This window comes from Saimiri boliviensis, chromosome 9 (assembly GCF_048565385.1).
Source record: "Saimiri boliviensis isolate mSaiBol1 chromosome 9, mSaiBol1.pri, whole genome shotgun sequence".
NCBI classification, from domain to species: domain Eukaryota; kingdom Metazoa; phylum Chordata; class Mammalia; order Primates; family Cebidae; genus Saimiri; species Saimiri boliviensis.
In genome coordinates, this window is record NC_133457.1 from 33,672,501 (window position 1) to 33,697,535 (window position 25,035).

A 25,035-nucleotide genomic window follows, 5' to 3' on the forward strand; every position below is an offset into this window, starting at 1 on the left:
ATCCAGAGTTACGGGGCTAGAGAAATAGTATATCCTAACATGTAACATGAAAATTATGTATTTATCAGTGTTTTTGTTTACCATTAAAGTTTTAGCCTCAAATCCTGCCTGGGAGACAGAAAATATACTATTATACAAACTCAATGAAAAATACAAAATTGACTATATGATAGGTATTCACTCTTTATTAGATTAACAGACTAAGCACAAATATATTTGGGGCACCATATTTGAAACAAGAGAGAGATGGGTAAGAAACAGAGGGAATGGCATCATGTATCCCTGCTGCTATTTAAGGAACTCTTGATAATCACTATAAAGAGGTTATCAGTCAATATACAAAGTCCTTAGCCAAAGCCGTAAGAACCGCAGTTCTTGTCTTTAAAAACATCCCTTCTAAAACTACAATGAGATTCTGTTTTTTCCTTATTACACTGGCGAAAATCCAAGTCTGGCAACACACATTAGTAGTGAGACTGGGAAAGACCAGCTCTCCCTCCACACATTGCTAAGAAAGTGGGAAATGGTACAACACCAAAGGAGGGGGATTGGTACTATTTAACAAAACTACAAATGCATTTTCTTTTGATCCAGAAAATCCACACTGGAAATTATTCCTACAAGTCTAAGGGCATACACATATATATGTACATGTCCCAAATCTCCAAAAACCACAAGCAATATCCTAACTTTGACACAAAGTCGTTTGGCAACAAAATTTGACTTAAATTGATATAGAGCTATATATAAATATATATTAAATATATAGTCTTTATTTAGCCAACAGTGTGAATAATCACACATTTTCCATCAGAAATAGTAATTTATTTGTTTAGTGAGTGCTGCCTCCACTGGAAGTGTTCTGTAATTTTAGAACATGTATCATGTTAACAATCCTAAAATCCAAAAAATTGTGAATACCAAAACATTTAGTCCCCTTATGGATTTCAGATAAGAGATTGAAGACCCATACAACCTTACTCATTACAATATTGTTTACAGAAGCGAAACGCTGACAACAATCCAAGCATTTACCAATAAGGAACTGGCTGAATTTTCTATGGACAAGCGCATCTTCCCTCTTTTAAATCGTATCAACATCTTCCCTAAACATTCAGCCTACTACACCAGTGTAAGGGTGAAGTATCTTCTGTTTGCATGGCATGTACTATTCTGACAGTCAATCTTCACCTCATCAGTCTCCTAAATTAAGGAATGCAAGGACATATAAGATAGAATCACTACTCTACAGCAGCATAACGTATTTGGTGAGAAAAGACTGCATCAAATAACCTAAAATTTACGTAACAGCTTAAGGTGACTATGAAGAGGTTATTAGTCAATATAAAATGTCCTTAACTAAGCCCATTACTTACCATTTCACTAATCCATTCTTTTAAAGGAACTCACCCAGAAACTTCTTTGGAAAATAATCTTTCCAAGAAATCATAATGCAGCTCACAGCAGAGTAATGTGGGAGACTAGTTAGAGTTCTAATGGCTGCTAATAGCTAATGAAAACAATAGGGAGGCTCTCCTGGGCTGGAGCTGGTACATGGTTCAAGGGATAGTGAAATGGCAAAAGAAAACAGTACCATAGGCAGGAAGTTTTATCTAAGAGGCTTAGTTTGGACACACTCTAGTGAAGCACAGAGATACAACTTTTCTTTTTTTCTTACTATTCTTTCGTTATGCTCAGGAACATGTTCTAGAAAACCAACAAAGCTTACTGATGAATAATACATACATTCCTTATCCTCTCCCGTCATGAAACACTTTTCTGCACTTGGGTGCTGAGTAAAAGCTTTACACAAATGGGATTTGGCCTGGATCCTAAAGTGTATGTAGAATTTGGATATTAAAAACCACCCACATCTAGTCAGGCACAGTGGCTCACGCCTATAATCCCAGAACATTGGGAGGCTGAAGCAGGTAGATCACCTGACGTCAGGAATTCAAGACCAGTCTGGCCAACATAGTGAAACCCCCATCTCTATTACAAATACAAAAATTAGCTGGGCGTGGTGGTGTGCACCCGTGGTCCCAGATACTTGGGAGGCTGAGGCAGGAGAATCACTTGAACCCAGGAGGCGAAGGTTGCAGTGAGCCAAGATTACACCAGCCTGGCAGACCCTGTCTCAAAAAAAAAAAAAAAAAAAAAAAAATCAAAAAAAAAAAACACATCTACTTTCACCATAAAATCTTTCCATGGTTGTGTCATTGACAGTTTCCTTGTAATTCATAAAGCCCTTCCATTACCTCTTCCTTTCATCTATTTAGTATTTGTGGAGGTTTTTTGTTTGTTTTGTTTTTAAGATGCAGTCTCACTCTATCACCAAGCAGGAATGCAGTGGCACAATCTTGGCTCACTGCAACCTCCGATTCCCTGGTTCAAGTGATTCTCCTGCCTCAGCCTCCCAAGTAACTGGAATTACAGGCAGACGCCACAATACCCCAGCTAATTTTTGTATTTGTAGGAGACACAGGGTTTCAAAATGTTGGCCAGGACGGTCTCCTGACCTTGTGATCCGCCCACCTCAGCCTCTCAAAGTGTTGAGATTACAGGCATGAGCTGCCACATCCGGCCTTATTCTTTTTTTTTCTCATGCAAGTTGACGATGTATTAATTCTGTAAAATAAAATGTATCTGAGACAAGTCTCAATCAACTTAGAAGTTTATTTTGCCAAAGAACATGAAATATGGCACAGCCTCAAGAGGTCCAAAGAACATATTCCCAAGGTGGTTAGGTTACAGCTTGATTTTATACGTTTTAGAGATACATAAGACATGAATAAATATATGTGAGATATACACTGGTTTGGTCCAGAAAGGTGGGGCATCTCAAAGCAATGGGGCTTCCAGGTCATATGAGGATTCAAAGATTTTCTAGTTGGCGATTAGTTGAAACCGTTAAGTGGCCACCTATAGAGGCAATAGATGGCAAATGTTTCCTGCTCATATCTTTATTTTTATTTATTTTTTGAGACAGAGTCTCGCTCTGTCACCCAAGCTGGAGTGCAGTGGCGCAATCTCAGCTCACTGCAACCTCCGCCTCCCGGGTTCAAGCGATTCTCTGCCTCAGCCTTCCAAGTGGCTAGGATTACAGGTGCCCGCCACCACACCGCCTAATTTTTCTATTTTTAGTAGAGATGGAGTTTCACCATGTTGGCCAGGCTGAGCCTGAACGTCTCATCTTGTGATCCACCCACCATGGACTCCCAAAGTGCTGCAATTACAGGCATGAGCCACCTTGCCCGGCCTCCTATTCAAATCTTTAAAAGGTATTGAACTCTCAGCTAATCTCTTCAGGATCAGAAAAACAGCTGAGAAGGAAATAGGAATGGGATTCCATTCAGAGTGTAAACTTCCCCTACAAGAGACAACCCTGAAAGGCCATTTCAAAATATGTCAAATATGGGGTAAAATACTTAGACTTCTTATAGGGCCTGCTATCTGTCATGTGATGCTATACCACAGTCTGGGTGGAATCTGTTATTCTAGTTCTACAAACAGTCCATTTTGTTACTCTTATAATCTCTATTTTAATGTTAACCTTAGTCAGTTTTGTGCCTGAACTCCAAAGCAAGAAGAGTAACAAACGAGCCATGAGGGACCTTTCCATTCCTGTCATGGCCTGAGGGAGTTTTTTAGAGTTCTTTGGGATCCCCTTGGCCAATAAGAGGATCCACTCGGTTGGGGGCTTCGAATTTTATTTTTGGTTTACGTGCCTAACCATTGAAATTGCCGATATTTAATCGTTTTGTTGTCTCTTTTTTTTCTTTTTTTCCTTGAGACACAGTCTCACTCTGTCACCCAGGCTGGAGCTCCCTGCAACCTCCAAGTCCCTTGTTTAAATGATTCTCCTGCCTCAGTCTCCCAAGTAGCTGGGACTACAGGCATGCACCACCACGCCTGGCTAGTTTTTGTGTATTTTTAGTAGAGACAGGGTTTCACCATGTTGGCCAGGCTGGCCTTAAACTCCTGACCTCAGTTGATCCACCCGCCTAAGTCTCCCAAAATGCTGGGATTACAGGCATGAGCCACCGTGCCTGGCCTAGTTGTTGTTTTTTTTTTTTTACACCTACAAAAAAGAAGATATTTCTATTGGTTTAAAATTCATTTCCATTTCCTGTATTTTCACAGTTATCTTCACCTTTTCATAACCACTCACTACTCAATTAGGCTCTCCTCATTGCTTACCACAGACATTACAGTAACTACTAAGCCTGCCTCTATACCTTTGGTTTCTCCGCCTCACAATGCCATCTTACAAGCTAGTATCAGAATAATCTCCAAGGACATAAGGTTTAATTATGGCATGTCTTGTTGCATACCTTTCTGTCCCATCCCTGAGAGCTTAACAGAATGCAACTGATCATGAGTGACATTTTTAAAAGACAATCTTAAATTAGCTTTGATTTATCAAAAGGGTAACTTATTTTCAAACTTTAATAATTTAATTATTTTTATTAACAATTTACTTAGGAAAACTTTCCATCAATGATTGCTATACACCACAGAGCCCTTAAGAGCATGAAGTTACCATTAACTGTCTTAGAACAATAATTTACATACAGAGTGAACTATACTCACTGATCACTTTCTTTTGTTTTGACAAATACAAATAGAAATAAAAGGAAGGATAAACAAGTAAAAGAAACATTTAAGATACTGGTAAACACACGTAGGAAAAGTCAGAGTAGGAAAAGCCAAAGCAAATGTACATTTTAATATTGCTACAAAGTTCATGTCACACAACCTAAAGTACCTTCCTCTCTCAACACAAAATAAAAATAAAAAATAAAAACAACTGCTTAACATGAATGAAAAGCATGTTAGTGCCGATAAATGTATAACTGATTAGTCAAAGAACAGTTATAAATTTTAACTATTTGTTGGTACATTAGAACAAGATATACAAGATATTTAGAAATCAATAACTGATCATAATAAAAATTTAAAAATTGCCCATGAACAATTTTAGAAACAAGAGAGCTATGAAACCTATGTATGTGAGAACAAAACACAGTGATAGGCTCCCTTTACTCAGAGGTACTTTGTCACAGGATGGCTTACATAAATTAACATTCCATTTGGATGTGTGTTGCTGAGGATAAGAAGTCTGTGTGCCAATATGTCAACCCTTCAAATAAATATATATAGTATAACAATGCAATTTTGCTGGTAACAGGCATTAAAATGGAAATACATTTCGCTCGCTTTCCTTACAACTTCCATTTGTGGTCTACCTTCTGCCATTCTTTCTTTGTTTTTGCTGCTGTTGTTACTGTTGTTATTTTTGAGACAGGGTCTCACTCTGTTGCCCAGGCTGGTGTGCAGTGGCATAATCACTGCTCACTGCTACCTCAACCTCCCAGGCTCCAGTGATCCACCATACCTTCCCTAGAGGCTGGAACTACAGACACATGCAACCATGCCTAGTTAACTTTTGTTCTTTGCATGTGAACACAAGCAATAGCCATAGGAAGAATTTTTTTAATGTTAAAAATTAATATTTCAAAATTTATCAGGACATGAATATCAGATATTTAAGTAAAATAATCAGGATACAGACACAGAGAAAGACACAGCAACACACCAAACAAAACAGGGTATCTTTAATTTCTAAGAATGAGTCACTCCAGGCTTTCTGATTACCCAGTACAACCATGTTAGGAAAACATTAGAAATTTTTATGATACAAAACTATCTCTTGCACATTACAGTAACCCACTTGTATAGTTTACAACAACCAAGTTCTTCTCTCTATTCATATACATACTACCAGAGTAGACTTTTTCAAGAACCCTTATTCTACTGTAATTCTATTTTATAGCTCCTAAAAACAACAAACTATGACATTATAAGAAAAGAAAGTCAACTCCAAAATTTAAACCTTAATAAAATCTCAATCCTGTCCCAAAACCTGAAAGGATTTGCTCTCTGAATGATTTAACAATGTATTGACTTAAGGTACAACGTGAGTTTATGGAAATAAGGAAATCTTTATGAAAAACACAAATGTAACCAACTGTACAATATAAAATTATCACCTTAAATTATAATTTGATAGTAGTCATTACCAAGACCGTCTGAAGAGCATTTAGGAAAAGCCACTGATTTAATAACATACTCAATATAAAACAATAGATACTATTTTAAAAGTATCTAATCATCATATAAAAAAAGGCCAAAAAACAATGAATTTCAATGTGATCAAAAACTAACAGTCATGAACAGGTTGAATTCAGTTATGTATGAGAATATTTTTTTCAAAAGGCTCTCCCACAAGAATTTATTTATTGTGAATACCAAATTAAATGAGAGTAAGAAAAATGAGAAAAGAGGGGTTGTTCTCAGCTAGTTATTGGCAATATTATTCAGAAAAAGAACTAGATATAGTAATAGTAAATATTTTAGGCTCTGTGGGCCATAGGGTACCTGTTGCAACTTCTTAATTTTGCTGTAAACTAATAAGCATGGCTGTGTTACAATAAAACTTTATTTATAAACACAAATGTGAATTTCATATAATGTTCACATATCAAGAAATAGCACTTCCCCTTTGAATTTTTTAAACTGTTTACAAACATAAAATCATTCTTGGTTTGTAAGTTGTACAAAATGAATGCCAGGCCAGATTTGGCTCATGGGCCAGATTTTATTAACCCTTGTTCTCAATCATATGTTTAATCATACTCTCAGCCTTTAATCACAAAATAGAAACTAGATTTTTCATTCCCATATTTTCCACATCAATTTCCTAAAAATTTTATGATCTATTTCCCATTCTCTTTCTCTCAAATAAATTTGACTTCACATTTAATAGCTATATAAATATAAAACATTAAAAAATAAAAAAAGAGGGTACCTCACTCTCTTGCCCAGGCTAGAGTACAGTGGCACCATCTCAGCTCACTGCAACCTCTGCCTCCCAGGTTCCAGCGATAATCCTGCCTCAGCCTCCCAAATAGCTGGGACTGAAGGCATGCACTACCACACCGAGCTAATTTTTTGTATTTTTGGTAGAGATGGGGTTTCACCATGTGGGCCAGGCTGGTCTCCAACTCCTGACCTCAAGTGATTCACCTGCCTTGGCCTCAAACATTTAAATGACAGGCAAAATAAGAGAATCTTTACAAACATCATAGGACATTTGCAAATTTTCACATGTAACAGGAGATAAAGATCCTGTTTATACGTTTTAAGAATGTGAAATCCATATTCACTGACCACAATACAAATCTAGAATTTGTTAATGACAAAAAGTCCTCGTTAGATAATCAAATGGAAACAGATTTCATTTCTAGTTAGTTTATATAACAAAAACACCATATAACATATGACATGATGAGCTAATGAATGTAGGTTTTGAGAATCAATACCTGCCAACATTTAAAATTTAAAAAAGATACGTGCCTCTTGATGAGAGAATACAATGGCACCTATAGGCTCAACTAAGAGATTAAATTTCAATCCAATCAAACTCTGACTCTACCTGCCAACTTGTAAAAAATATAGAACAAAATGTTTAACTTCACCATGAATCAAAAAAATCCAGACTGCAAGGAGCTCAGCAGGTCAAACAAACCAGGTTCTTCGGTAAATAACATACAAAGAAAAGAAAGGACTAGAGGATAAACCTATCGACTAAGAAAGTCTTCAAAGGCAAGCATGGACTAGACTCAGTGGCTTACCCCTGTTATCCCATCACTTAGGAAAGACAAATCAGGAAGATCACTTGAAGCCAGGAGTTCAAGACTACCCTGGGCAACAAAGTGAGATCGCTGACTAAAAAAAATCTAAAAATTAGGCTGGGCGTGGCAGCTCATGACTGTAATCCCAGCACTTTAGGAAGCCGAGGAGGGTGGATCACGAGGTCAGGAGATAGAGACCATCCTGGCCAACATAGTGAAACCCCATCTCTACTGAAAATACAAAAATTAGCCAGGCATGGTGGCAGGCACCTGTAATTCCAGCTACTTGGGAGGCTGAGGCAGGAGAATCATTTGAATCAGGGAGTTGGAAGTTGCCGTGAGCCAGGATCGCACCACTGCACTTCAGCCTGGTGACAGAGGGAGACACCATCTCAGAAAAAAAAAAAAAAAAAAAAATTAGCCAGTCATAGTGGTATGCATCTATAGTACCAGCTACTTGGGAGGCTGAGGCAGGAGATTCACTTGAGCCCAGGAGTTCAAGGCTGTAGTGAGCTATGATTGTGTCACCACACTCCAACCTGAACAACAGGGTAACACCCTGTCTTAAAAGAAAAGAAAAGAAAAAAACAGCAAATAGAGTTTTTTGAAATGAACAATACTACAGTGTCTAGAGATGCACACTTAAGTGATAAAATCATAAAGAAACAGAAATACATTATTATTCCGAAAATCAGAAGTTACTTTTGGAGGGAAGAAGAGGGCTGTGATTGGCATAGAACACATGAAAGAGCTACTGCAATGGCTGGTAAAGTTCTATTGTTGACCTAAGTAATAATTACAAGCACATTTACCTTATAGTAACTCACCAAGACATAAATTTCTTTTGAATGATTTTCTGTATCTGTATTTTACGTAATAATGAAAAGATTAAAAGCTAATTAAAGCAAATTAATTTCATACACATACATATGATACACACACCTTTTTACATATATACATAAAAACTTACAGGGTTCAATCAAAGCTCTAGTAAGAGAAAAAAAATCATAAATTGACATTTAACACTTTGTTAAATGTAAAACAAAAGAAAATATAACAAATAAATGAGCCAGCACTTAAGATCAGAAAAACAAAATAAACCAAATAAATTAGCAAAGAGAGAAGAAAACAAGCTATTTCTTTCCTTCTGCAAGCTCTATAAAATAGCTTAAATTTTGATAAGTTGAGCAATTGGAAGGGGGAAAAAACCTAAAGTATTGTTAGTAACAGCAAGAAAAATAATTTAGTACCAGGCCTCAATAACACTGTTCAAAAACTGGAGCAGGAGGTTGAGGAGAATTATGTACAACTTTGAGCCAACAAATTTGAAGATCTAAATGTAACAAAAAATAAGAACAAACAGATTTGTTCTAAGAAAGGACAAATTTCCAAAATGAACAAAACTTTCCCAGCTCATTTTATGTTGGCGTAATCCTAACACCAAAACATGACTAAAAGAGCACAAGAGGAATGATCTCACAATATGTCATGAACAAGAAGTAATCTTTACAAAACCACAAGGGCAGTAAAAGATTTAAAAGTCTATTAACTCATTATGTAAGTCAAATAAAGGAGAAAAGACCATTACAACGTGTCGCTGAATATGCCAAACCTTTGATTTAAAAAAAAATTGTTTCAATTAGCAGACTATGGTGGCACATACCTGTAATCCCAGCTACCTGGAAGGCCCAGGAGGGAGGATTCCTTGAGTCCTTGAGATAGAGGTTACAATGGGCTATGACTGCGCCACTACATGCCAGCCTGAATGACAGACTTGAGACCCCATCTCTAAAAAAAGTTTGATTAAGTAAATTAAAATAAAAAGAAACTAAGCAAGCAAAATATGAAACTTCCACTCCTCAATACGTATAGCATTAGGGTGAAAAAAAAAAACTCACAAATAAAATTTATAATGACTAAACATAAATGGACTGACATTTAAAAACATATTAGCTATTGATGCCAATCCTATTAATTCAACATTGTTAAGAGAGATTTTAGCCAACCCAATAGGTCAAGTAAAAGAAATGAGAAGTATAAATTTTAAAAGGAAAAAATTATAATTTGTACTTGATAGTATCTACAAAAACTCAAGATAATCAAATTAAAAATTTTTTTAATCATAAGACTGCATGACTCAAAAAAAAAGATTTCCTATATATACTAAACACTGCTCAAAATTTAATATTTACTGTGATATGCCAGGGACTGTGCTAAACACCAGATAAACCAAAACCAACCATAACTAAAATAACCCAGCACAAGAGCAGCAACAGACTTGGTGCACCGTGAAAACCTAGATATAAAAAAATATGTGACTTGTCTGAAGGACCTAAATGGCAAATCAAGATGCACAACATATTCCTGGATAGGAATCCTCATTATTGGAGAGATGTAAATTTTCTGTCAAGTAATCGGTACATCTAATGCAAATCTAATAAAAATTCCAAGGGATTGTGAGACTAAATTTTCTAAGAATATGTACAATTTTTAAAAGAATAATCATATAAAGGAAATAGCCCTATTATGTAGAAAAACAATGTATCCTGTTACTTAAAACTGTAAGGTTTGTGTAAAGAGAGACATACAGATCAACAGATTGAAACTAAATCCTAAACAAATCCATAAGTTTATCAGAGTTCAGTACATGTTAAGGGGATATTTGTTGATGGTCTGCTTATGATGAGTAAGAGAGAGTTCTCTGGTTGTTCAACTGGAAAGATATTCTTGACTAAAATTGGGAAAACTAGACAGAGAAAAACTGAATAAAGGAAAAATATAATAAATTTAATTTTACACTCATCAAATTTGAGGAACCATCATGGAATCCAAGAAAAAAGACATCAAATACGTAGTTAGACATGTGGGCCTGGAGGAGGTCATAACAATGGTCTAGGCTGGATCTGTTAACTTGAGAGTCTTGCATACAAATTGGTTAATTGAAGTCATAGACACAGACTAGATTGCCAAGAGGATGGTATAGTGAGAAGAGAAAAGCAATAGATCTTGAGGAATACAAACACAATCAATCAGTAAAATCAAGAAGGTTTATAATATCATAGAAGCAAAGGCAAAAATATATTTCAAAATGGAGTAAAGTTATACTTAAGGTCTGCAAATGTCACCTGGAATTATCAAAGTATATTCTGTGTAATATGAGGTTATAGATTCATGATGTGAAGAATTCAAATAAAGAATTAAGATTTCAAAACAGTATCTTTAGAAAGGGCTTATATACATAAAAATTTTAAAAGAAAATGAGAGAAGACAAAGGTATTTTTAAAAAGGAGTCTGGAAGGACATATTCAAATAAGAAACAATGGGTATCACTGGGGAAAGAATTACAGGTGGTTTTTAACTTCATACATTTCTGTATTGTTTGACTATTTTAGCAAAAACATGGAGTACTTGTACATTAGCAAAACATAAAGATAGTTTAATCTGGAAAAGTAAATTGGAGGAAAAAAACCACCTCTCCAGACACTGCCTTGTAAAAGTATTTTTATCATTATTTAAAAGTTGAAAAACTTTACAAAAGTCCTCAAAAACCTACCATACTCTCTTACATGATAGCCACACCTTATAAAGTGAAATATTTTTATTCATTTTTAACAAGCATTTATTACACTTCTATTATGAATCAAGTCACTGTGCTGAAAACACTGGAGTCAAAAATGTAAGTAACTACCTCTCTTAAGCTGCATGGGCCTACAGTTTAATAGAAAACAAACATGTAAACAAATAATTATAATTCAACATAATTAGTATACACACAAAGTGACAATGAATGTACAAGCTAAAATAATTTACAAGAGAAATAAATTTGAACTGATTCTTGAAGAAAGGAGGAGGTAGGAGTTCTGGGCAAGGCCATATGATTCCAAAGGAACAGAAAAACCAAAGCAGAGAGATATACAGTATGTATAAGAAGAACAAGTACTTCTAATATGTTTAGAATCTGCATTTACCCATGCTACCCACCATGCTAGATGATACCTTATGTATGCCCCACCACTACTGCTGAGTATCTAATCAAATCCTCACCTCTCTCGAGTACTCAGCATAGACAAATGGCTATCGTATTTTCCTATATGTTAAAAACAAATCAGCATCCAGACACCAAATCATGATGATCTGAACATCGTGCTTAATTTTGAACCTGTCACAATACACAGTAGTCCCACAAGTGGGAAAAAAATTAGAAGAAAAAAATAAAATGACCTCTAAATCAAGCATATCATATATTCATTTTTGTTATGCTTTTGCTAGACTGTAGAAAAAAAAGTGAAAGTTGAGAACTCTAAAGTTAGTTTTACTAGTTTTTTTTTCTTAATCTGTGTTCTTTAATGTTTGAAATAATTAGTATTTAGTTGTTATTGTCCCGATACTTATTACTCCTAAGACCTATTCCGGGGAGCCTTACATGTCAGAGGAACTAGATTTAGTGGAAGCTATTAATTTCTTTAAGACACTGTCTAAAAGCATTGATTGCAGATCACTAAGAGGTCAGTCCTACAATCATCTTTTCCCAAATTGTCACTACCTCAGCAACACTTCTCCAAATCACATTAGCTGTTCATTCAGTAATAGTTTTTTGAGTACTATGTTTAAAGTCCTTAAGGAGTATCAGTTAACTAATTACGTTGGTTGAAGCCAGCATTAAGTAGTAAGACTAAGACATCAATCATTACATTTTCCTAAATATTTTTCATTTATTTCTATTTTAAGAAAAGAAAGACCATAATAATTACAGAAAAAGTAATCAGTACTATAATTTTCTTTGAAAAAGTTAAATATACACATGGCTGGCTATTGAAATAAAAGTCTTTCCAAGGGCAAAATGATAGGCCAGGAGTTAAAAAGAATCAACTGCAAAGAAAACCTCATTTTTATTTTCAACCGCTCTTTCTGTTAATATCACCAAATAGCCTTTTATTTATATATTTATTGCCTCATATAAAGCAACACAACCGATGTATGCAGTATTTTGCATGCTTTAACAAAAATAATCTTCCCATTCCTTTATAAAAGATATCTTTTCAAATTAGAGTAATTTACATGCTTTTTATTTCTTTTTGTGAAAATTAGTTTATGTTACACTTGAAAAACTTTACCAAAGGAAAGGAGTCCCACATTTCACACAGGGAAGAAATGTTAAAAATTCAAACTTTCAAGCTAAGGCTACAAGGTATTCTAAGTGAAATGCAATTTTTTCCTTCAAATATTCTCTTTAATTACCATAACTATACTGCAGTATCCTTCCTATATTATAACATTACAGCACAATATTTGAGATCGCTTTTTAAGCAGTCAGTATTCTATGGAGAAAAAACATGAAACTAAAGCCACATTAAAGTGACAATTTCCTCATTCAGTAGAGGAAAAAAACACTTAGTTCTCTTTCCTGAACAAATCAGTTTTAAAGACATCGTAATATATAGTGATAAAGATCTAAATTCTGTAACATAGATAAGCTTAAGAGCTTAATATATTCAGTTATGTGAGCATTTTGTACACCCTAAGAGTTCGTGGATTACACACCTAACTGTCTGCTATGAACATGTGTAATTACGCATACCACCCCACTACAAATCATTATTAATAGTTATGATACCAAAAGGCAAATTTTATTTCTAAAAACTGGTAAGTAGAGACAAACTAAAATACAAAAACAAGACAAGACATAACAACAACTAACAAAAACAAAGCTGCTTACTGAGGGTAACAGAGGCCACAGTTTTGAAGATCTGATATATACGAATCAGGAATCCCCTTCTGGAACAAATCTTGAAATAAATAAAAGAAGGGCCTTCTGTTTACTTTTTGCTATAAAAGACTTATCATCAGTTTCAGAATAAGAACCTTAAGAGTTAAGAAACAATAACACAAACTTACTTTTAACCTAATGACATTAAGGATTCCAGTAAATTTTAAATAAACAAGACTAAAAGCCTAAAATGTTAACCCCTCCTTCCTTTTCTCCATTTTCCACTCCGTTTTACTGATCTCCCTTCATACATATATGCAATATACATATATAAAATTTCTTCCTTTCAGAAAGCTGAGTAGGTAACCAAAAAATTAATAAAATCTTGAATAAACAAACTTAGAAGCCCTTTCCATTTAGTTGACATTTACTTTTTGAATATGGAAATTCTGTTGATCAACTTCACTAGACACTATAGACTGCTCTTAGAATATTTCGGTAAACAAAGAACCTAGTCTTTTTGTTAAATTCAAAACTCAGAAGGAATGTCTTCGAAATACTAACTAAATCATCATCCTATTATTTTCCTATCCTAAATCATAACTGTATATACATATATAAAACATTCCCTATACCTACATTTTTACCAATAAATGAAATTTTGCTACTGTCGTAGCAAAATGCATTAAACTTCATACCAATTAAGTGATTTGGTAATATATATTCCTTAAATATAAAGATGCCTCAAGTAATTCATTTTGTTTCTAAATAGGCATCTCTCATCTCTGACTTTTTATGCTCAATACTTCTTAAGGGTCCACAAAAGAATAATTACCAAAATTAGTGAAATGTTTCACAGTCCTTATTTGGGAGAATAACCTGACTAAAGCAGACCACTCGCTAATAAAGTGCAACTTAATAAATCATGTGGAATCTTATTTTGTTCAAACCCTTACTAACTCCTAGCACCATCTGTTACCATCAAAACTATATGACAAGATATGATATATAATTAATAGGTAAACAACAATCTAATTAAAATGGACAAATACTCCATGTTCCTGCCATTTGGGAGCTCTAATTACAGACTAAATTTTAAGCTTGAATTAAATATTTAAGCTGGAAAATTAACTTTCCTTCTCGAGCCTTGAATACATTAATACAGATATGTGAAGCGACTTCCTGATGGGAACTTAAACATGTAATTTAGTTTCATCAAAGCAGTTACTAATTGTTAAGCAGCAGTACCTTACCATATGTACACAATAGCTATTTAGAGCTGAAAAGGTGGTTCTAAAGCACCCCTCTGCAACCCTTTCCTGACATAAATATAAAATGTATATACAGCACAGCAGTTAATACTACACATTGAAAATAAATTACCTCGTCTTCAGTCTTTGATGCTTTCTGAAGACAATCAGAAATTGGTCTAAATAAACAAAATCTATATATGACAAGGTAAGAACCACACAAGTATAAAAGACCAAAAGATATTCAAGAATAAGCATCCAGGTATAAAATTCTCAGGTTACACCAAACTAGTTAAAAACCCTGACCTACTGAATCAAAATAACAAGTTAAGAGTATACTAATTCTGCTTTCCATTCTAACTCTTCTCCTTGTGGAGCATCATAGGCTTTGATAATAATGTTCTAGAAAAGATTAAGAATGGCAACGTAAAGGTGAACACCCTTCTACATTTTTCATTTATTTCTGAATGTAGGAGGAATAGTATTTCAGAACAAATGGCTCTAACAGGCAACTGTTTAAGAAAAATTCTCTAAGAACATATGATATACATATATTTTCATTACTAATTTATATTTAGCAAAATGAAAGAGAGGGTGCTTAAGAAAGGTATATATTACTCTTAAAAATAGATTATTGTATTACTCTTTAAAAATAGATTATTCTAATTCTTTATCACCATAAAGCCTAACTGCAGGTCAACTATATTAACATAGTTTGGTTACAAAAAGAGAACACTGTCAAAGAGTTTGTGGAAACTGCTTTTGTTTATATATTAAATATTATTTTGTTAGGCATTCAGTAGTATAACCACTAGGTTTTACCAATAAAAAATTTTTTATAATTTCACAGTAAAACAGGACATTGCACTGTTTAAGATTCAAGGTCAATGACAAATATTTAAGTTGATTATATTAAATCTCCCTTGTTTGAAATTTTAAATGATAAAAAGATCTTTTAAGAATAAAAAGGAACTTTGTGTTCTGCATCGGCAATAGGAAATATATTTAATATTTTATAATTCATTACTATTGTTTTAGGTTTTTGCCGAGGATAACATTATATATAATATTAACGTATAACATTATATATTGCCTGGTTTTTTCCTCCTAATATTTCCTTTTATCTCTTCTATCTTAAAATTGTCCAAGCTTTGCTCATCCTTAAATTTTTATTCATGTAGCTATATAGCATTTGGTATTCCTAATAAAGTACTCTCCCCAACTATCTGAATACATTGATGCATTTTAATTTCAAAAAAAAAAAATCACAGATCTGCCCTGCATACACATAACATGTGCTTGTGCTCTTCATTAATTGACAAATTACACAGATATATGGGTTTAAATATGCCTCGTAACTACCCTATTGTTTCAAAAATATTTGTAGCCATATGCTGGCAAATACCCACAGAAAGAGAACAAGGGCACTCTTTGAATAACCCTTTGAAGTAAGTATTTATTTTCATGTCATTCTACATCATCTAAAAATTTGCAAACAGAGAATAATCAGCAAATATCACTGAAAGATAAAAACCCAATCCTAAAAGATTTGATAGATATACAAAATCTGGCTGGTTCACATTTAAGCATCATGGTTCTTTTCTAATACTAAATCAGTCAACTGGATGATAACAGAAGTTCCTCCATAATGCAGGCTAGAAAAGTCTATTCAATTTTATTTAAAATCTGTATGCTGTAAAAGTACATGTCATGGAATTTACTAGGATGACAACTATATAGATATGAAATTCATGACATATTGATTCAACATATTGAACTGGTTTTTAAAATCAATTTATATAAATGATTATAATAGTCTATATTATGTTTAGCCCATGAGGCATATGGTAGTAAATTTGAATTTAATTTTAAATAAATTTACATAAATATAAAAAGTTCAGTAATTTTTATCCACCCTGCATATGAAACAGAGCAAATAAAAAAACAAGAGGACTGTATATTATAAATGCGCTTGAGGCTGAAGCTCAAACCAGAAATCCAACTTTATTTCTTAAAAAGGAACCAAAGGATAACTGACTTCTCTTAGGAAAAAAGAAAAAGCATGTCATCAATGGAGAAAGTACTACTGATTATTAAGCAATAAATATTTATATATTTGTAAATATAAATACACTTTATAAATATATATACTTAGCAGTAATTATAATTTTTAACTACTATATATTCTAAAAAAGAATGCAACAAAAAAGCTAACAGTGACATGTGGTATACATATTTTCACATCAAATTATCAATTAAGACATATATCCAGTCCCTCCACTTTAGAGAACTTATGAGCAATTTACAAAATAAAAATATTTTAAAAGGTACATCAAAAGTGTTTTTTACAGGTATCGTTAAGTCAAAGGTTCCGTCATTGGTATGAGAATGGTCCTGACTTTCCATGAGTAGAGCTCAAACTGTCTCTGAGACTTACCAGCTGTGAAACATACAGACTCTGAAAGTGGAGGCCTTGACCTTACCTTATCTCTAGTTCTATCCAGTAAGTTAACTGGCCCATATACCCAGACATTCTAAAAACATCAAGCAAGAACCAAGATACAATATATAAATTTGAAGTATATGGTTTCAGTATTATCAGAAGCATTATCAAATGTCTATCATTTGCCAGCAGCTTGACAGATTTTTTTTTTTTCCTCTCACGCTCAAAACAATTTACAAAATAGGCATCAAGCCCACTTCACAGATGAGGAAGCCATGGCTCACAGATAGAGCAACTTGCCTAACGTCATGCAACTATAACTCAGATCTCTAACTAGAAAATCTGTTTATAACACTATTTTCTACATTTTATTCTGAAAATTTTCAAACTTTCAGAAAAGTTACAAGAATGTTACAATGAATATTCACATACCCATTACCTAGACTCTACAAATGACATTTTGCTATATGTATTTTATCAATTACCTGTCTATATCTACTAGATCGTCCCATATTTAATGCATTTAAAGTTGCAGATTTTCTACTTTTTCAGTATTTTATTATGAATATTTTCAAATATACAGAAAAGGAGAAAAAATTACATTGCACACTCATATGTCTATTATCTAAAATCTTCTATTACATTTTATTGTACTGCAGTATGTCAGTCCATTTGTTCACCCTTCCATCATTCCATCTTATTATATTATTTTAATTACTAAAGTTATTTGTTGCAACCTCTAAGTCCCCTCTACAAAGAGAGAGCTACAGAAAAGTTGTTTACATGCATTTAATACTGCTATAGTCCCTTACTCAGTTAAACTCATGTTTGGATATGCAGGTTTTTGAGGTTTTTCACTTCTCTAACGTTTCTATGAGGTGACCTTTAGAGACATAAACAGATCCTTTAGAAGAGGGCAACATGCTTGACTCTCTTTTGAGAAATACAGAAACACTAAAATATTTTCTTAGGCTGTGAGAGAAATGGAGAAAAACAACACATAAAGAAACAAAATCCTAGAAAAAAAAAAAAAAAAAACACCTGCATTCCCTGACAATGAATAGATTTAGTCAATTAAGAAACTTGATTATTACAAGTGACTCTGAAACTTAACTTGACGGGAAAGTCACACTGTGAAAACTAAGCAACTATGATACCTTTATAGTTTTTCATGGTATTTATGGGTATGATTCTGTGATGCATAGATATAATCATCATTTTGTGCTGATAACATTTTATTCTCGATTCACATGATGGAATGTCAAAATATCACTATTTCCTGTAGCTCAGCTATTAATCTTAAACTAATATACCACTTTATCGTCACAATTCTAACCTTAAGTTCTCTTATTCCTGAACCCTCGGTACAAATACTTGCAAACTCATTGAAAAATCTAGTTCTTTGACTTCATTTAATTTAAATCTCTTATTGTCCTAGTTTCATTTCCTAGACTCTATGAGCTACTATTTCAACTAATGTCTCACCAGTCCATTGATCTCTCTTTCACCTGTGTTATTCAGGTCCTGAAAACCTCCCAACAGTCACAATCTCACACACCTTCTCTTACTCTACACCTAATTTCCTGAAAGGAGAGGAAATAATGCACCAACAGAAATTCATTCCATCTTTGACCCTTTTACCCAACTAAAACACCTACATCCACTGTGGCAGCCAAGGAAGTATACTACTCAGAGACAAAATGCTGTGAGAAGTTACAGTCAGCTGACAATATAGAGCTTTCATACTTCCAGGATTCTCTGCAGTGTTAAGCCAAGGCCATACTCTCCCCACACTCACACAAGGCCATACAGCTCCCAGGCCATGACAGGGATGGCTGCAGGAAAACCAATCCTGCCAACACAAGGCATCTCTTAATAGGTAAAATCTGCTCTGTCTACTGCACCATCCCCTCACCATTGTCTCAGCTGGGACTTTTTGGAAACTACACTGCAATCTGAGGTTCCTCCTCTCCAATCTGCCTTCCTTACTCCTCTCTGAACACAGGTGTTGAACCTACATGAGTTGGAAGGTTTTCCCTGCTTATTCCTGCTCCCTCTCTCTCTCAACCTTCCTAAGATTTACCCCCAAGCACTCTCTCAAGCTTCTAATTCCATCTTGGCATCTGCTTCCTGAAAGACCTGAACTGTCATGTCAAATCCACACTAATCCCTCCACTAGCAAGTCCAAATCTTTTCCACCTTTTCATATACACAGATCCAAATTTAACCATTTTAACTTGCTTTCTCTCTTGTATCATCAACCTCTCTCTCTCCCTTCTGGGCCTTTTTCGCCAATACGTAAACACTTTGAAGACTCTTCTAAATTAAGAACAAACCTCTGCTGCCCTGTGTCCCCTCTCTAACAGTCAGCTCTTCCGATAATATTAACACAGTACCTTTCACCAATAGTCTATAATGCTTCATGTCCCATTTATATATCAACTACCCTGTGGGCTGATTTTTCCTTCAAATCACTCCAACTGCTTTCCAGGGCACATTAGATAGAGATGTCAAATTCAACAAGCACTTTTGACACTTCACTTCTGACCCCTCTATTTATCACACTGTCGTGTTGTTGTCTCCAGCTCTGCATTCAGGCCAACCATTATTCACGGTTTCCTTCATTTGTTTGACAACTTTCTCTTTTCCCATCACGTGGCTCGATAGTAGTCAACTTATCCAAGGACTTCTCCTTATCTCTAACTACAGTCCCTGGGCAACCTTAGATACCCATCAAATACACTTACTCATCTTTGTTCTCTCAATGCCAAACACAATGCTTGGAAAATGCTTAGCACATACTTTTTAAATAAGTTCATGCCAACATTTATGTTAGTGTTTCCAAGTACGTATCTCTTACAGTAACTTATCTCCTGGCCTTGAGAGATCCATACATTCAACCATCTCTTATCTTTAATCAGTAAGATGTCCAAACAGAAGTCATCCTCTTTCAAACTGCTCCTCTTGTATTCTCTTGCAGGGATGGCATCATCAACCAACCTCTCCCAGAGGTCAAATGCCAGTATTTCCTTTCTGGTCTTCTCAGATGCAATCAACCACTAAATCTGGTCAAGTTAGTCCTTTCTTCTCCCTTACCTATAACCCTGACTTAATTTAGTATAAAGTCTCCTTATAAATATCTGAGCTCTTGAATTTTGCCTCTCATCTTAATTGCTAAATTTCACTTAAATGCTCTAACATTCAAATGTGATCTCACCTCTCCTTGGCTTAAATTTACAATGCCTAGCACTGCAATTTGAGACTATTTCTACTCTTCATTCTTCTTTCCTCTTCTGGGGGGAAAAAAAAAGCCCAAATTTTTGGTGTAACCCACAGGACTCTTCAAAAATCTAGACTTTGTATCTATAGTCTCAGGTCTCATTCTTACTCAATTTGCAAACCCAAACTACTTGCATTTCCCTCAATACACTGTTGACCTCCATAGTCCCAGAGAAGGCTGAATTGCTACAGGAACAAGTGAAGACCACACTGGAAACATGCTAGCCAGGAAGAGCCTTAAACATTACAACAAAAGACAGAAATATGTAAACACAAACATCCTTTCTTGTTCCATTTTTCTCATACTTAACATACTCCATTAAAAACTTCCAACATCCCAGGTGCGATGGCTCACGCCTGTAATCTCAACACTTTGGGAGACCAAGGCAGGGGATTCCTTGAGTCCAGGAGATTTGAGACCAGCTGGGGCAATATTCTAAGATCCCCATCTCTACAAAAAACTTTTTTAATTAGATAGGCATGGTGGAATGCACCTGTAGTGAGGGCTGAGGTGGGAGGATTGTTTGAGTCCTGGAGGTTGATGCTGCAGTGAGCCTTAATCACAACATGCACTCCAGTCAGGGTGACAGAGTGAAACGTTGCCTCAAAAGAATGAATGAATAAACAAATAAAAATTCTGAATTACATATGCTACTCAAAGAAGCTTTTCCATTTACAAAGTGAAGCCTCCCTTTCTTGAAAAAAATTCACAAATAACATTTTCACCCGAATTTTGGTTTGATTAGGCCAACAGTGTCATACCACCTATCCCACAGGATTTCAGAGACTAGAAGGCACTCTAGCTTCAACACTGGTAGGGATATCACCTCTGTGGCATTCCAAAAGCCACTTCCAGACAAACACAAGGAAGGAAAGGGATGATGGAAAGACAAGCAGCAGGAAGTAACCTGTCTGGCTGAGAACTATCAGTAAGGTTATCCCTATGATAGGGAGGATTCGTTCTTTATGCCATGAGAATATAAGAAAAGAACATTAACTTTTCTTGCAAGTTCTGTACTCAGTTCAGAATTTACTTTGGAGGGTAATATACACCAACAAATTATCAACGTAAATGAGACAGAGAATGAAATAAAAGAAAATAATGCAAATTCTCTAAAAATATAAGCAACATTTAAACCAAATGTACAGTGAATATCAACATCACTGGTAGTTCAATTTCATTCAAAAACTGATAAACATTTAGAAATTAAATTCCTGGCTTTGTAAACATAATGAATACACAAATATTTTAGGTTAATGTATTTTTCCCATCAAGTGCTTTATGCAAGAAATTTTTCCTCAAAGTTCCATTACTGACAAATTCCAAAATGTTCTGTTACTAACAATAGAATTTTTTATTTTAACTCATTTATTGTGATACTCATAGCCATCCCTTAAATTGACTATTCTTGGATCTTAATATCCAGTCCTCCTAGAATTTTTACATTTTGCTGAAGAAAAAGGAAATACACACACATGTGCTTAAAATTGTATTGCTTTTAAATTGATCTCTACAAGAAATTCATCTCAATCTTAAAAAAAATAATGAGGGGTGAGAGGTGATGGAGATTTTAAGAGCATGAAGAAAGAACGGCCAAGAAGCGAGGCAGTAAATTACAGATTTCAGTCAATTCTAAGCACTGGATAATTTTAATCTAGAAAGAAGGTCTTAATTCAGTTATAACTATAGTATTTAAAATAGCACATTATACCTTAATAGAGAATCTGGATAGTTGCATTTTTGAAACAAGCAACCACAGGAAAAAAAAAAAAATCCTCTCCTTATGTTGCATTTATTCAATTTGTGGACTCCTGCTGCAGGTGGTCCTTGAGACAATATCATAGAAGATTTCTAAAACAAAATGGATAAATATGGCCATTTATTTAAAATCCAGACAGTTTTTCAAAACTGTATTTCTATTCATAGTGCCCAATTATCTACAAGGTATACACAAGGTGTAAGACAAGCTATTATGAATGACTGACTGATTTTTTTAAGAAAAATACTAGAACATATATACACAAAATGAATCTTATCTCCCTTCAAAATATCTGTTTTGAGCAGTTAGACATCAATTCCACTACAGAAATTTCAAAAACAGGCATTCCAAAAGTACTTTGATTGATGAATTATGTGTACATCTTTCCCAAGGGAAACACTTCAAAAGAAATAACACAAATTTTAATAGATAAGCGCTGATATATTTATTAAAAATTTGCCTAATTTATAATCACATGTAATATAGGAAAAAACTGTAAAAGACACAAATTTCTCTGAACAAATTAATTTTGATTTAAAATTTATACATTTAAAAGGAATCGTTTCTTGCCACCCAATAATAAGAAAAATGAAATTGGTAAGGAATACGTAGGTAAGTATTATAAAATCAAGAATAAAAGGCTATGATATTTACAACCCTTTGAAGGGAGGGGCGGAGAATTATACCTACAGCAAGCCCTCTATCACAGATACTGAAGGCAGTATTTAAAGTCCGCATATAAAAATTAATCTTGAGTTTTACAAAGCTTTACTTTCATCTTTTACTTTAAGCTGTAGTGTCTGCAAAAAGTGATTCCAACTAATAAACAGCAATTCACCAAAAATGCAAACGCAAACTACTATCAATTTACGTTTTAGTACTTTAAAGACAGTAACATTTACTGTGATCAGTGCAGTGTTTTGAAACAGATATAATTAAAAACTAACTTTTAACTTGGAATTACTGTATCAGTGCACCTAAGTAAACACACACAGAAGCATTTTTAAATATATAATTGTCTTTAATTCATCTTCATCTCAAAAACTCTTCCCACCTTTGTATTTAGACATTTTTAAAAATTTCTCTGAACAAATTAATTTTCATTTGAAATGTACATATTTAAAAGGAATCTTTTTGTCATTCAATAATAAGAAAAATGAAAGCGGTAGGAATAGGTGGGTAAGTATCATAAAGCCAAGGATTAAAAAGTTATTATATTCACTACCCTTTGATAATTAAATTTTTAAAAGTTTCTAAATACCTTTCCTGCTTATTTATTATGAAAGAGGTATAAAACAAATACTCTGACCACAAACTCTGAATGTTCAATGCCTTCAACCAAACTACTGCAATTAATATGAAATTCTAAATACAGAATATAATGCCACATAAATAGTATAACAGCCAAGTACTGTCTTAGAAGCCATATGTTTTTTCCCATTGTTCAAAAAAAGGAGATGACTTCCCGTCACTTATGTTTCTGATTAGCAAGGTGATTTATGCCACAATCACTAAAAATGCCAGCAAGTGAATGAGAAAATGCATAGTGACTGCACCAGATGTGCACAATAAACAGGAATCCCATTGTAATCTCTGGTACTTAGTTTATATGAAGGTAATGTAGGAAACACTCTTGGATATGGCAAAGTCACTCTTTTTTTACATTTGACTATAAATGATATGAAATAAATTGTGTGTTTTATACTTTATGGCATGCATACATTGATAAATTAGGTACCGTTGTGTATCCCGACTTATCTACAAGACAAACCTGGCTAAGATCATGGGGATTAATTGCTTCAGAAGTGTGAAATGCAGCTTTTCCATTCTTTTCTGCACACTCAGTGAAGAAACAATGATTAATCACTGTTTAACTATTCTCTTGGGGATCTACAAGATTGCCAAAGCAGGACTTATCCTCATAAATCCAAAAAATACAGGTTTGGATTTGTTGCCAACAACTGAAAGAACATGAACTTAAACCCATTTGTTATCAGATTAAAATAATGTCAAGGTTTTAGAACCCTGCTAGTACACAACTCCCCTTAATCAGTGACTTCAACGGCAAATTAGATGAACACATAAGACATAATAAAAGCACATGTATTTTACAAAAGGAACAATAAACATTTTTTAAAACTCAGAAAACATCCTTGGCCTAATGTCAAACATCATACTATTGAACTTGAGCTGACACACTCCCTTAGCTACAGAAATACTTCAATTACTCCGTTCTACTGTGAGAATTAAAATACATGCTCATCAGGTAAAAAAAAAATTTTAAATGGCTATCTCATATAGGAAATAACGACTTATTTTAATAAATTTTATACCATATTGCTAGAGCTGAATGGCAATTATGTAGGTAAAACTATTCGGTTCCAATAATACTAATATATTAAGTCATTAGAAGACAGAAATTGCAAACTCCAAACTTCTAAGCCTAAATAATGCAAAAACCCAGAAGTACCTAAGAGCAGAGGTTTCAAATATATTCCAAATAGTTTGGGCTTTCAAAAAATCTTCAGCCAGTGTTTACCAGTACACCGAATAAAGTAAGTAACTCTTAAGTTGAGGCAAAAGTATTGTTCATAACACTTATAAAATGTGGGGCACATATTTTTAAGAATTGAAATCTTATTCTGTCTTATTAATGAGTGTAATGTTAATAGCATAACTGTCAAATCATTACAAATTAAAAATGTTTTAATTTCCTTTAAATGGGTCAGCTGTTCACACCACAAACTAGTACAAACACAAATACTCCTAAAGTGGAACTAATCTCAAGTAAAAACTTCAAATATCTATGTAAAATAGAAATATCTAACAAATGTGGTTTACACAAGTGAATGGAAATTAGAAATACAGCCACCTTTCAATTACTATGGGTTTTCCAAAT

The 25,035-nt window shown here is 34.1% G+C and overlaps 1 protein-coding gene across 13 annotated transcripts in view; it reads right to left on the minus strand.

The window, feature by feature from the left end:
* TBC1D5 (TBC1 domain family member 5) overlaps positions 1-25,035 on the minus strand; it is a 584,223-nt gene that overhangs the window by 415,090 nt on the left and 144,098 nt on the right. The window contains exon 5 of one of the 13 annotated variants that reach the window (XM_074405707.1): positions 13,414-13,483. The exons of the other annotated variants lie outside the window; for them this stretch is intronic. The gene's annotated coding sequence lies outside the window, so the exon portion shown is untranslated. The remainder of the gene's footprint in view (positions 1-13,413; positions 13,484-25,035) is intronic. 13 annotated transcript variants of the gene reach the window in all.